Source organism: Eptatretus burgeri, chromosome 17 (genome assembly GCF_056783735.1).
Source record: "Eptatretus burgeri isolate ZD-2024b chromosome 17, Ebu_testis_v1, whole genome shotgun sequence".
NCBI classification, from domain to species: domain Eukaryota; kingdom Metazoa; phylum Chordata; class Myxini; order Myxiniformes; family Myxinidae; genus Eptatretus; species Eptatretus burgeri.
Genome location: NC_140977.1, coordinates 43428092 through 43440047, shown reverse-complemented (window position 1 = coordinate 43440047; position 11956 = coordinate 43428092). Strand labels below are relative to the sequence as shown.

The following is an 11956-nucleotide window of genomic DNA, read 5'->3' as shown; positions in this document are numbered from 1 at the left end:
TATATATATATATATATATATATATATATATATATATATATATATATATATATATATATATATATATATATATATATATATATATATATATATATATATATATATATATATATATATATATATCCATATATATATATATATATATATATATATATATATATATATATATATATATATATATATATATATATATATATATATATATATATATATATATATATATATATATATATATATATATATATATATATATATATATATATATATATATATATATATATATATATATATATATATATATATATATATATATATATATATATATATATATATATATATATATATATATATATATATATATATATATATATATATATATATATATATATATATATATATATATATATATATATATATATATATATATATATATATATATATATATATATATATATATATATATATATATATATATATATATATATATATATATATATATATATATATATATATATCCATATATATATATATATATATATATATATATATATATATATATATATATATATATATATATATATATATATATATATATATATATATATATATATATATATATATCCATATATATATATATATATATATATATATATATATATATATATATATATATATATCCATATATATATATATATATATATATATATCCATATATATATATATATATATATATATATATATATATATATATATATATATATATATATATATATATATATATATATATATATATATATATATCCATATATATATATATATATATATATATATATATATATATATATATATATATATATATCCATATATATATATATATATATATATATATATATATATATATATATATATATATATATATATATATATATATATATATATATATATATATATATATATATATATATATATATATATATATATATATATATATATATATATATATATATATATATATATATATATATATATATATATATATATATATATATATCCATATATATATATATATAAGTAGGGTAAGAATACTGATTCTGGCTCACTTTTCCCCATGTAAATGAATGGGGGATTTTCAGCGATTCATAATTTTTTCCCTAAAAATAAATCCCCTTTTTATCCCAAGGTATATTTATTTGTCTCCCCTTTTAACCTGGAGGTTGAACCTCATTGAATTGAACACCTGGGGGTTGAACAGCTCACTCATTGAACCTATAAAGATTTGTTCATTCTCAAATTCCTTCAATAGTTTAATTTTCTTTGCACAATAATCCCCATCTAAAATATTGACAAACAAAACATTTGAATCTTTATATTTTTTAAGATACCCCATTTGTGCCATTACGAAATGATAAACTTCTCTTAATGCTCTTGTTTGACCACCTCCTGAGCCACAGGTTATTTTTTGTTAAGCCCCGCCCACTTTTCTTTAAGCCCCGCCCACTTTTGTTAAGCCCCGCCCACTTTCCACAAGGTATTCAATAAGCCCCGCCCACTTTTGCTAAGCTCCGCCCACTTTTCATAAGGTATTTTTTCTAAGCCACGCCCACTTTTCCTAAGCTCCGCCTACTTTTGCTAAGCCCCGCCCACTCTTACATCATTTCCAGTTCATCTCTGACTCACAAAGAAATCACTAGAAAATTACAGGATGTTATGGTTTTGAAAAATTTCCCAATGAAGGCTTGCCCAGGCTTGCCCAGGGAATTTCCAAAGGAAACCACACCCACCAGTCTTTCTCTATAAAAGCTTCAAACCCAGGCTCCATTTTAAACATTTGTTCTTGCTGGCAATGGTGTTCTGTGTGCTTGTCTCGAACTGTCTGTCTTCTATGGAACTAAACCTTCAAGTTGATGAACTGGATTCAAACCTCTTATCTATTGAGGTAAGATATTTTATTTTCCTATTTTCAAACTTTGATTGAAGCATACTCATTTAATAATTAAATAACTTAATTAATACATTATTATTTTCTCTCACAGGAAATTGTGTCTGAAATACGAAATGAAAATACTGCTTTTGCTACAACTTGGGAGGAAATTGTTGGCTTGGTTGAAGACCTTGAGTGGGATGACTTTGGTGTTCCTTGGAACTCTCTGTCTTCTATGGAACTAAACCTTCAAGTTGATGAACTGGATTTAAACCTCTTATCTATTGAGGTAAGATTTTTTATTTTCCTATTTTCAAACTTTGATTGAAGCATACTCATTTAATAATTAAATAACTTAATTAATACATTATTATTTTCTCTCACAGGAAATTGTGTCTGAAATACGAAATGAAAATACTGCTTTTGCTACAACTTGGGGCGAAATTGTTGGCTTGGTTGAAGACCTTATGAGCGACCAAGACCCACAGAACGAGTTCGTCCTTGATGACCCAACCAAAGAGTTATACCTTGGAGACCAACAAAATCCTGAAAAAGAGTTTTACAGCAATAGTACTCATTGTGAGTTATCAAGACAATACCCACTGAATAAGTTATACCTTGATGAGCCAGAATACAAGTTTTACCTTGGAGACTCACAAATTTTGAAAAAATCAGTAAATGAGTTCTGCCTTGATGGTTTAAATAACTACCTTGGAGACTCAGGAAAAGGGTTCTGCCAAGATGGTTCTAAATATGGGGCCTACCTTGGAGACTCACAAATTTTGAAAAAATCAGTAAATGAGTTCTGCCTTGATGGTTTAAATAACTACCTTGGAGACTCAGGAAAAGGGTTCTGCCAAGATGGTTCTAAATATGGGGCCTACCTTGGAAACTCACAAATTTTGAAAAAATCAGTAAATGAGTTCTGCCTTGATGGTTTAAATAACTACCTTGGAGACTCAGGAAAAGGGTTCTGCCAAGATGGTTCTAAATATGGGGCCTACCTTGGAGACTCACAAATTTTGAAAAAATCAGTAAATGAGTTCTGCCTTGATGGTTTAAATAACTACCTTGGAGACTCAGGAAAAGGGTTCTGCCAAGATGGTTCTAAATATGGGTCCTACCTTGGAGACTCACAAATTTTGAAAAAATTAGTAAATGAGTTATCCTTAAGAGACTTTGTAAGTTGGTTTTACTTTGAATACTTGAAATGTGGGTTCTGGATTGATAACTCACAATGTGATACATATCTTGGAAACTCAACGGGAATGTGGTTATACCTTGAAGACTTGGAAAGTTGGGTTTATGTTGGACACTTGAAACTTTTTGGGGGCTTTTATTTATTTATTTATTTATTTATTATTATTATTATTTTATTTATTTATATTTTGGAGACTTTTGGAGTTGCTATCACTCTTTGGGATCTAAACCTATCGATGTAGTTCTTTGTCGGATGGTGCTTGATGGGAGCAAGATCAAGAAAGTTCTAGGAAGAAAGTGCAGGCTTACTCCCCCTTTCTACGTCATCAAACCTGAAAGCCTTAAAAGACAGAATTGGAAGAAGAAAAAAAAACGTAAAAATATATATATATATATAGGTGGAAATCTCATTTTGAAAAAGACATTGTGTTGGGCGAGGATTGAGTTGGGGTTGAGATTTTGAATGTGAGGGTTGGGGTTGAGATTTTGAATGTGAGGGTTGGGACACACACATACACATCAACAAACAAAAGTTAAGCCTTGACTATTCAGTTGAGGATTCTGTGTTTGGGGTTCACAGATGTAAGAACGTCCACCCCTTGACACACATTATATACTGTTATACACCTCGGACTTGGCCCTCGAGTGTCCACAACGGTGTATAGTAGGAGGGAGTGAAGCGCCAACCTATTGCTCCCATTGCACACACACACACACACACAAACAAAAGTTAAACCTTGACTATTCAGTTGAGGATTCTGTGTTTGGGGTTCACAGATCTAAGAACGTCCCCCTTGACACACATTATATACTGTTATACACCTCGGACTTGGCCCTCGAGTGTCCACAACGGTGTATAGTAGGAGGGAGTGAAGCGCCAACCTATTGCTCCCATTGCACACACACACAAACAAAAGTTAAGCCTTGACTATTCAGTTGAGGATTCTGTGTTTGGGGTTCACAGATCTAAGAACGTCCCCCTTGACACACATTATATACTGTAATACACCTCGGACTTGTCCCTCTAGTGTCCACAAAGGTGTATTATCTGCTTAGTTTTGTCTTTTGTAATTCCTGTGAATAAAATGAACCTAAAATCTCTTCCCTTCCAAATCATATATTTTATAAGTCCAAGGAACTGTATCTATTACATCAACAATTTTAAAAAGTTCTTTCGTCCATCGTTCAGTAAAACCCTTTTCAAAAAGAAATATTCTAATTGAACACCTAGTCAATGAACAGCTAAAAATCAAGTCAATGAAAAGAAAGAAAGAATCACAATTGAACATCCACTCAATGAACTGTTAATATTCTAATTGAACACCTACTCAATGAACTGTTAATATTCTAATTGAACACCTACTCAATGAACTGTTAATATTCTAATTGAACACCTACTCAATGAACTGTTAATATTCTAATCAATGAAAAGAAAGAAAGAATCCTAATTGAACACCTACTCAATGAACTGTTAATATTCTAATTGAACACCTACCCATCAAGTCAATGAAAAAGAAAGAAAAGAATCAAGATGAACACCTAGTTAATGAACAGAAAGAAAGAATCCATATGAACACCTACCCAATGAAAAAGAAATAATCTAATCAATAAACTGTTAATATTCCAATTGAACACCTAGTTAATGAACTGTTAATATATTCTAATTAAACACCTAGTTAATGTACATAAAGAATCCATATGAACACCTACTCAATGAAAAAGAAATATTCTAATCAATGTACAGAAAGAAAGAATCCTAATTGAACATCTACTCATCTAATCAATGAAAAGAAAGAAAGAATCACAATTGAACATCTACTCAATAAACTGTTAATATATTCTAATTGAACACCTAATCAATAAACTGTTAATATATTCCAATTGAACACCTAGTTAATGTACAGAAAGAAAGAATCCATATGAACACCTACTCAATGAACAGCTAAAAATCAAGTCAATGAAAAAGAAAGAAAAGAATCAAGATGAACACCTAGTTAATGTACAGAAAGAAAGAATCCATATGAACACCAAGTCAATGAAAAGAAAGAAAGAATCCTAATTGAACACCTAATCAATAAACTGTTAATATATTCCAATTGAACACCTACTCAATGAACAGAAAGAAAAGAATCAAGATGAACACATACTAATCAAGTCAATGAAAAGAAAAAAAGAATCAAGATGAACACCTACTAATCAAGTCAATGAAAAGAAAAAAAGAATCAAGATGAACACCTACTAATCAAGTCAATGAAAAGAAAAAAAAAGAATCAAGATGAACACCTACTAATCAAGTCAATGAAAAAGAAAGAAAAGAATCAAGATGAACACCTAGTTAATGAACAGCTAAAAATCAAGATGAACACCTAGTTAATGAACAGAAAGAAAGAATCCATATGAACACCTAGTTAATGTACAGAAAGAAAAGAATCAAGATGAACACCTAGTTAATGTACAGAAAGAAAGAATCAAGATGAACACCTAGTTAATGAACAGCTAAAAATCAAGTCAATGAAAAAAGAAAGAAAAGAATCAAGATGAACACCTACTAATCAAGTCAATGAAAAAGAAAGAAAAGAATCAAGATGAACACCTAGTTAATGAACAGCTAAAAATCAAGATAAACACCTAGTTAATGAACAGAAAGAAAGAATCCATATGAACACCTAGTTAATGTACAGAAAGAAAAGAATCAAGATGAACACCTAGTTAATGTACAGAAAGAAAGAATCAAGATGAACACCTAGTTAATGAACAGCTAAAAATCAAGTCAATGAAAAAAGAAAGAAAAGAATCAAGATGAACACCTACTAATCAAGTCAATGAAAAAGAAAGAAAAGAATCAAGATGAACACCTAGTTAATGAACAGAAAGAAAGAATCCATATGAACACCTACTCAATGAAAAAGAAAGAAAGAATCCATATGAACACCTAGTTAATGAACTGTTAATATTCTAATTGAACACCTACTCAATGAAAAGAAAGAAAGAATCCTAATTGAACATCTACTCATCTAATCAATGAAAAGAAAGAATCCTAATTGAACACCAAGTCAATGAAAAAGAAAGAAAGAATCCTAATTGAACACCTACTCAATGAACTGTTAATATTCTAATTGAACACCTACTCATCTAATCAATGAACTGTTAATATATTCTAATTGAACACCTACTCAATGAACTGTTAATATATTCTAATTGAACACCTACTCAATGAACAGAAAGAAAAGAATCAAGATGAACACCTAGTTAATGTACAGAAAGAAATATTCTAATCAATGAACTGTTAATATATTCTAATTGAACACCTACTCATCTAATCAATGAACTGTTAATATATTCTAATTGAACACCTACTCAATGAACTGTTAATATATTCTAATTGAACACCTATTCATCTAATCAATGAACTGTTAATATATTCTAATTGAACACCTACTCATCTACTCGATGAAAAAAAGAAATAATCTAATCAATGAACTGTTAATATATTCTAATTGAACACCTAGTTAATGAACAGAAAGAAAAGAATCAAGATGAACACCTAGTTAATGAACAGCTAAAAATCTAGATGAACACCTACTCAATGAACTGATAATATTCTAATTGAACACCTACTTATCTACTCAATGAAAAAGATATATTCTAATCAATGAACTGTTAATATATTCTAATTGAACACCGACTCAATGAACAGAAAGAAAGAATCACAATTGAACATCTACTTATCTAATCAATGAACTGTTAATATATTCTAATTGAACACCTACTCAATGAACTGTTAATATATTCTAATTGAACACCTACCCATCAAGTCAATGAAAAAGAAAGAAAAGAATCAAGATGAACACCAAGTTAATGTACAGAAAGAAAGAATCCATATGAACACCTAATCAATAAACTGTTAATATATTCTAATTGAACACCTACTCATCTAATCAATGAAAAGAAAGAAAGAATCCTAATTGAACACCTACTTATCTAATCAATGAACTGTTAATATTCTAATTGAACACCTACTCATCAAGTCAATGAAAAAGAAAGAAAAGAATCAAGATGAACACCAAGTTAATGTACAGAAAGAAAAGAATCAAGATGAACACCTACTCAATGAACAGCTAAAAATCAAGATGAACACCTAGTTAATGAACAGCTAAAAATCAAGATGAACACCTAGTTAATGTACAGAAAGAAATATTCTAATCAATGAACTGTTAATATATTCTAATTGAACACCTACTCAATGAACTGTTAATATTCTAATTGAACACCTACTCAATGAACTGTTAATATTCTAATTGAACACCTACTCAATGAAAAGAAAGAAAGAATCCCAATTGAACACCTAGTTAATGAACTGTTAATATATTCTAATTGAACACCTACTCATCTAATCAATGAAAAGAAAGAAAGAATCCTAATTGAACATCTACTCATCTAATCAATAAAAAAGAAAGAAAAGAATCAAGATGAACACCTAGTTAATGAACAGCTAAAAATCAAGATGAACACCTACTCAATGAACAGTTAAAAATCAAGTCAATGAAAAAGAAAGAAAAGAATCAAGATGAACACCTACTCAATAAACAGAAAGAAAGAATCCTAATTGAACACCTAGTTAATGAACAGCTAAAAATCAAGATGAACACCTAATCAATGAACTGTTAATATATTCCAATTGAACACCTACTCAATGAACAGCTAAAAATCTAGATGAACACCTACTCAATGAACAGCTAAAAATCAAGTCAATGAAAAAGAAAGAAAACAATCAAGATGAACACCTAGTTAATGAACAGCTAAAAATCAAGTCAATGAAAAAGAAAGAAAAGAATCAAGATGAACACCTACTCAATGAAAAAGAAAGAAAGAATCCTAATTGAACACCTAGTTAATGAACAGCTAAAAATCAAGATGAACACCTACTCAATGAACAGCTAAAAATCAAGTCAATGAAAAAGAAAGAAAAGAATCAAGATGAACACCTAGTTAATGAACAGCTAAAAATCAAGATGAACACCTACTCAATGAAAAGAAAGAACCCAATGAATACCTTTCTTTTCCCTCATATCTATTTACTTTTTCTTGTTAAAAAAGCTTTTTTTCCTAAATAATTCACGTTTTTATCAAGAAAATATAAGCTAAAAATAAAAAGTGAATTCACCAATTTTTTAATTAAAACCAAAAAATTGGTGAATTCACTTTTTATTTTTAGCTTATATTTTCTTGATAAAAACGTGAATTATTTAGGAAAAAGCTTTTTAACAAGAAAAAGTAAATAGATATGAGGGAAAAGAAAGGTATTCATTGGGTTCTTTCTTTTCATTGAGTAGGTGTTCATCTTGATTTTTAGCTGTTCATTAACTAGGTGTTCATCTTGATTCTTTTCTTTCTTTTTCATTGACTTGATTTTTAGCTGTTCATTGAGTAGGTGTTCATCTTGATTTTTAGCTGTTCATTAACTAGGTGTTCAATTAGGATTCTTTCTTTCTTTTTCATTGAGTAGGTGTTCATCTTGATTCTTTTCTTTCTTTTTCATTGACTTGATTTTTAGCTGTTCATTAACTAGGTGTTCATCTTGATTGTTTTCTTTCTTTTTCATTGACTTGATTTTTAGCTGTTCATTGAGTAGGTGTTCATCTAGATTTTTAGCTGTTCATTGAGTAGGTGTTCAATTGGAATATATTAACAGTTCATTGATTAGGTGTTCATCTTGATTTTTAGCTGTTCATTAACTAGGTGTTCAATTAGGATTCTTTCTTTCTGTTTATTGAGTAGGTGTTCATCTTGATTCTTTTCTTTCTTTTTCATTGACTTGATTTTTAACTGTTCATTGAGTAGGTGTTCATCTTGATTTTTAGCTGTTCATTAACTAGGTGTTCATCTTGATTCTTTTCTTTCTTTTTTATTGATTAGATGAGTAGATGTTCAATTAGGATTCTTTCTTTCTTTTCATTGATTAGATGAGTAGGTGTTCAATTAGAATATATTAACAGTTCATTAACTAGGTGTTCAATTGGGATTCTTTCTTTCTTTTCATTGAGTAGGTGTTCAATTAGAATATTAACAGTTCATTGAGTAGGTGTTCAATTAGAATATTAACAGTTCATTGAGTAGGTGTTCAATTAGAATATATTAACTGTTCATTGAGTAGGTGTTCATCTTGATTCTTTTCTTTCTTTTTCATTGACTTGATTAGTAGGTGTTCATCTTGATTCTTTTCTTTCTGTTCATTGAGTGGGTGTTCAATTGGAATATATTAACAGTTCATTGATTAGGTGTTCAATTAGGATTCTTTCTTTCTTTTCATTGATTAGATAAGTAGGTGTTCATCTTGATTCTTTTCTTTCTTTTTCATTGACTTGGTGTTCATCTTGATTCTTTTCTTTCTTTTTCATTGAGTAGGTGTTCAATTAGAATATATTAACAGTTCATTGATTAAATGAGTAGGTGTTCAATTAGAATATATTAACAGTTCATTGATTAGAATATTTCTTTCTGTACATTAACTAGGTGTTCATCTTGATTCTTTTCTTTCTGTTCATTAACTAGGTGTTCAATTAGAATATATTAACAGTTCATTGATTAGAATATTTCTTTCTGTACATTAACTAGGTGTTCATCTTGATTTTTAGCTGTTCATTAACTAGGTGTTCATCTTGATTTTTAGCTGTTCATTGAGTAGGTGTTCATCTTGATTCTTTTCTTTCTGTACATTAACTTGGTGTTCATCTTGATTCTTTTCTTTCTTTTTCATTGACTTGATGAGTAGGTGTTCAATTAGAATATTAACAGTTCATTGATTAGATAAGTAGGTGTTCAATTAGGATTCTTTCTTTCTTTTCATTGATTAGATGAGTAGGTGTTCAATTAGAATATATTAACAGTTTATTGATTAGGTGTTCATATGGATTCTTTCTTTCTGTACATTAACTTGGTGTTCATCTTGATTCTTTTCTTTCTTTTTCATTGACTTGATGGGTAGGTGTTCAATTAGAATATATTAACAGTTCATTGAGTAGGTGTTCAATTAGAATATATTAACAGTTCATTGATTAGATAAGTAGATGTTCAATTGTGATTCTTTCTTTCTGTTCATTGAGTCGGTGTTCAATTAGAATATATTAACAGTTCATTGATTAGAATATATCTTTTTCATTGAGTAGATAAGTAGGTGTTCAATTAGAATATTATCAGTTCATTGAGTAGGTGTTCATCTAGATTTTTAGCTGTTCATTAACTAGGTGTTCATCTTGATTCTTTTCTTTCTGTTCATTAACTAGGTGTTCAATTAGAATATATTAACAGTTCATTGATTAGATTATTTCTTTTTTTCATCGAGTAGATGAGTAGGTGTTCAATTAGAATATATTAACAGTTCATTGATTAGATGAGTAGGTGTTCAATTAGAATATATTAACAGTTCATTGAGTAGGTGTTCAATTAGAATATATTAACAGTTCATTGATTAGATGAGTAGGTGTTCAATTAGAATATATTAACAGTTCATTGATTAGAATATTTCTTTCTGTACATTAACTAGGTGTTCATCTTGATTCTTTTCTTTCTGTTCATTGAGTAGGTGTTCAATTAGAATATATTAACAGTTCATTGAGTAGGTGTTCAATTAGAATATATTAACAGTTCATTGATTAGATGAGTAGGTGTTGAATTAGAATATTAACAGTTCATTGAGTAGGTGTTCAATTAGGATTCTTTCTTTCTTTTTCATTGACTTGGTGTTCAATTAGGATTCTTTCTTTTCATTGATTAGATGAGTAGATGTTCAATTAGGATTCTTTCTTTCTTTTCATTGAGTAGGTGTTCAATTAGAATATTAACAGTTCATTAACTAGGTGTTCATATGGATTCTTTCTTTCTTTTTCATTGAGTAGGTGTTCATATGGATTCTTTCCTTCTGTTCATTAACTAGGTGTTCATCTTGATTCGTTTCTTTCTTTTTCATTGACTTGATTAGTAGGTGTTCATCTTGATTCTTTTCTTTCTTTTTTCATTGACTTGATTTTTAGCTGTTCATTAACTAGGTGTTCATCTTGATTCTTTCTTTCTGTACATTAACTAGGTGTTCATCTTGATTCTTTTCTTTCTGTACATTAACTAGGTGTTCATATGGATTCTTTCTTTCTGTTCATTAACTAGGTGTTCATCTTGATTTTTAGCTGTTCATTAACTAGGTGTTCATCTTGATTCTTTTCTTTCTTTTTCATTGACTTGATTAGTAGGTGTTCATCTTGATTCTTTTCTTTCTTTTTTCATTGACTTGATTTTTAGCTGTTCATTAACTAGGTGTTCATCTTGATTCTTTCTTTCTGTACATTAACTAGGTGTTCATCTTGATTCTTTTCTTTCTGTACATTAACTAGGTGTTCATATGGATTCTTTCTTTCTGTTCATTAACTAGGTGTTCATCTTGATTTTTAGCTGTTCATTAACTAGGTGTTCATCTTGATTCTTTTCTTTCTTTTTCATTGACTTGATTAGTAGGTGTTCATCTTGATTCTTTTTTTTTCTTTTCATTGACTTGATTAGTAGGTGTTCATCTTGATTCTTTTTTTCTTTTCATTGACTTGATTAGTAGGTGTTCATCTTGATTCTTTTTTTCTTTTCATTGACTTGATTAGTATGTGTTCATCTTGATTCTTTTCTTTCTGTTCATTGAGTAGGTGTTCAATTGGAATATATTAACAGTTTATTGATTAGGTGTTCAATTAGGATTCTTTCTTTCTTTTCATTGACTTGGTGTTCATATGGATTCTTTCTTTCTGTACATTAACTAGGTGTTCATATGGATTCTTTCTTTCTGTTCATTAACTA

At 28.7% G+C, this 11956-nt stretch overlaps 1 long non-coding RNA gene across 1 annotated transcript; it reads left to right on the top strand.

The window, feature by feature from the left end:
• The first annotated feature begins 1119 nt into the window (after nucleotides 1–1119).
• On the top strand, nucleotides 1120–2806 carry LOC147009918 (uncharacterized). Its single transcript, XR_015052788.1, has 3 exons — nucleotides 1120–1936; nucleotides 2034–2210; nucleotides 2308–2806. It is a non-coding gene; the product is annotated as an uncharacterized LOC147009918 (long non-coding RNA).
• The last annotated feature ends 9150 nt before the right edge of the window (nucleotides 2807–11956 follow it).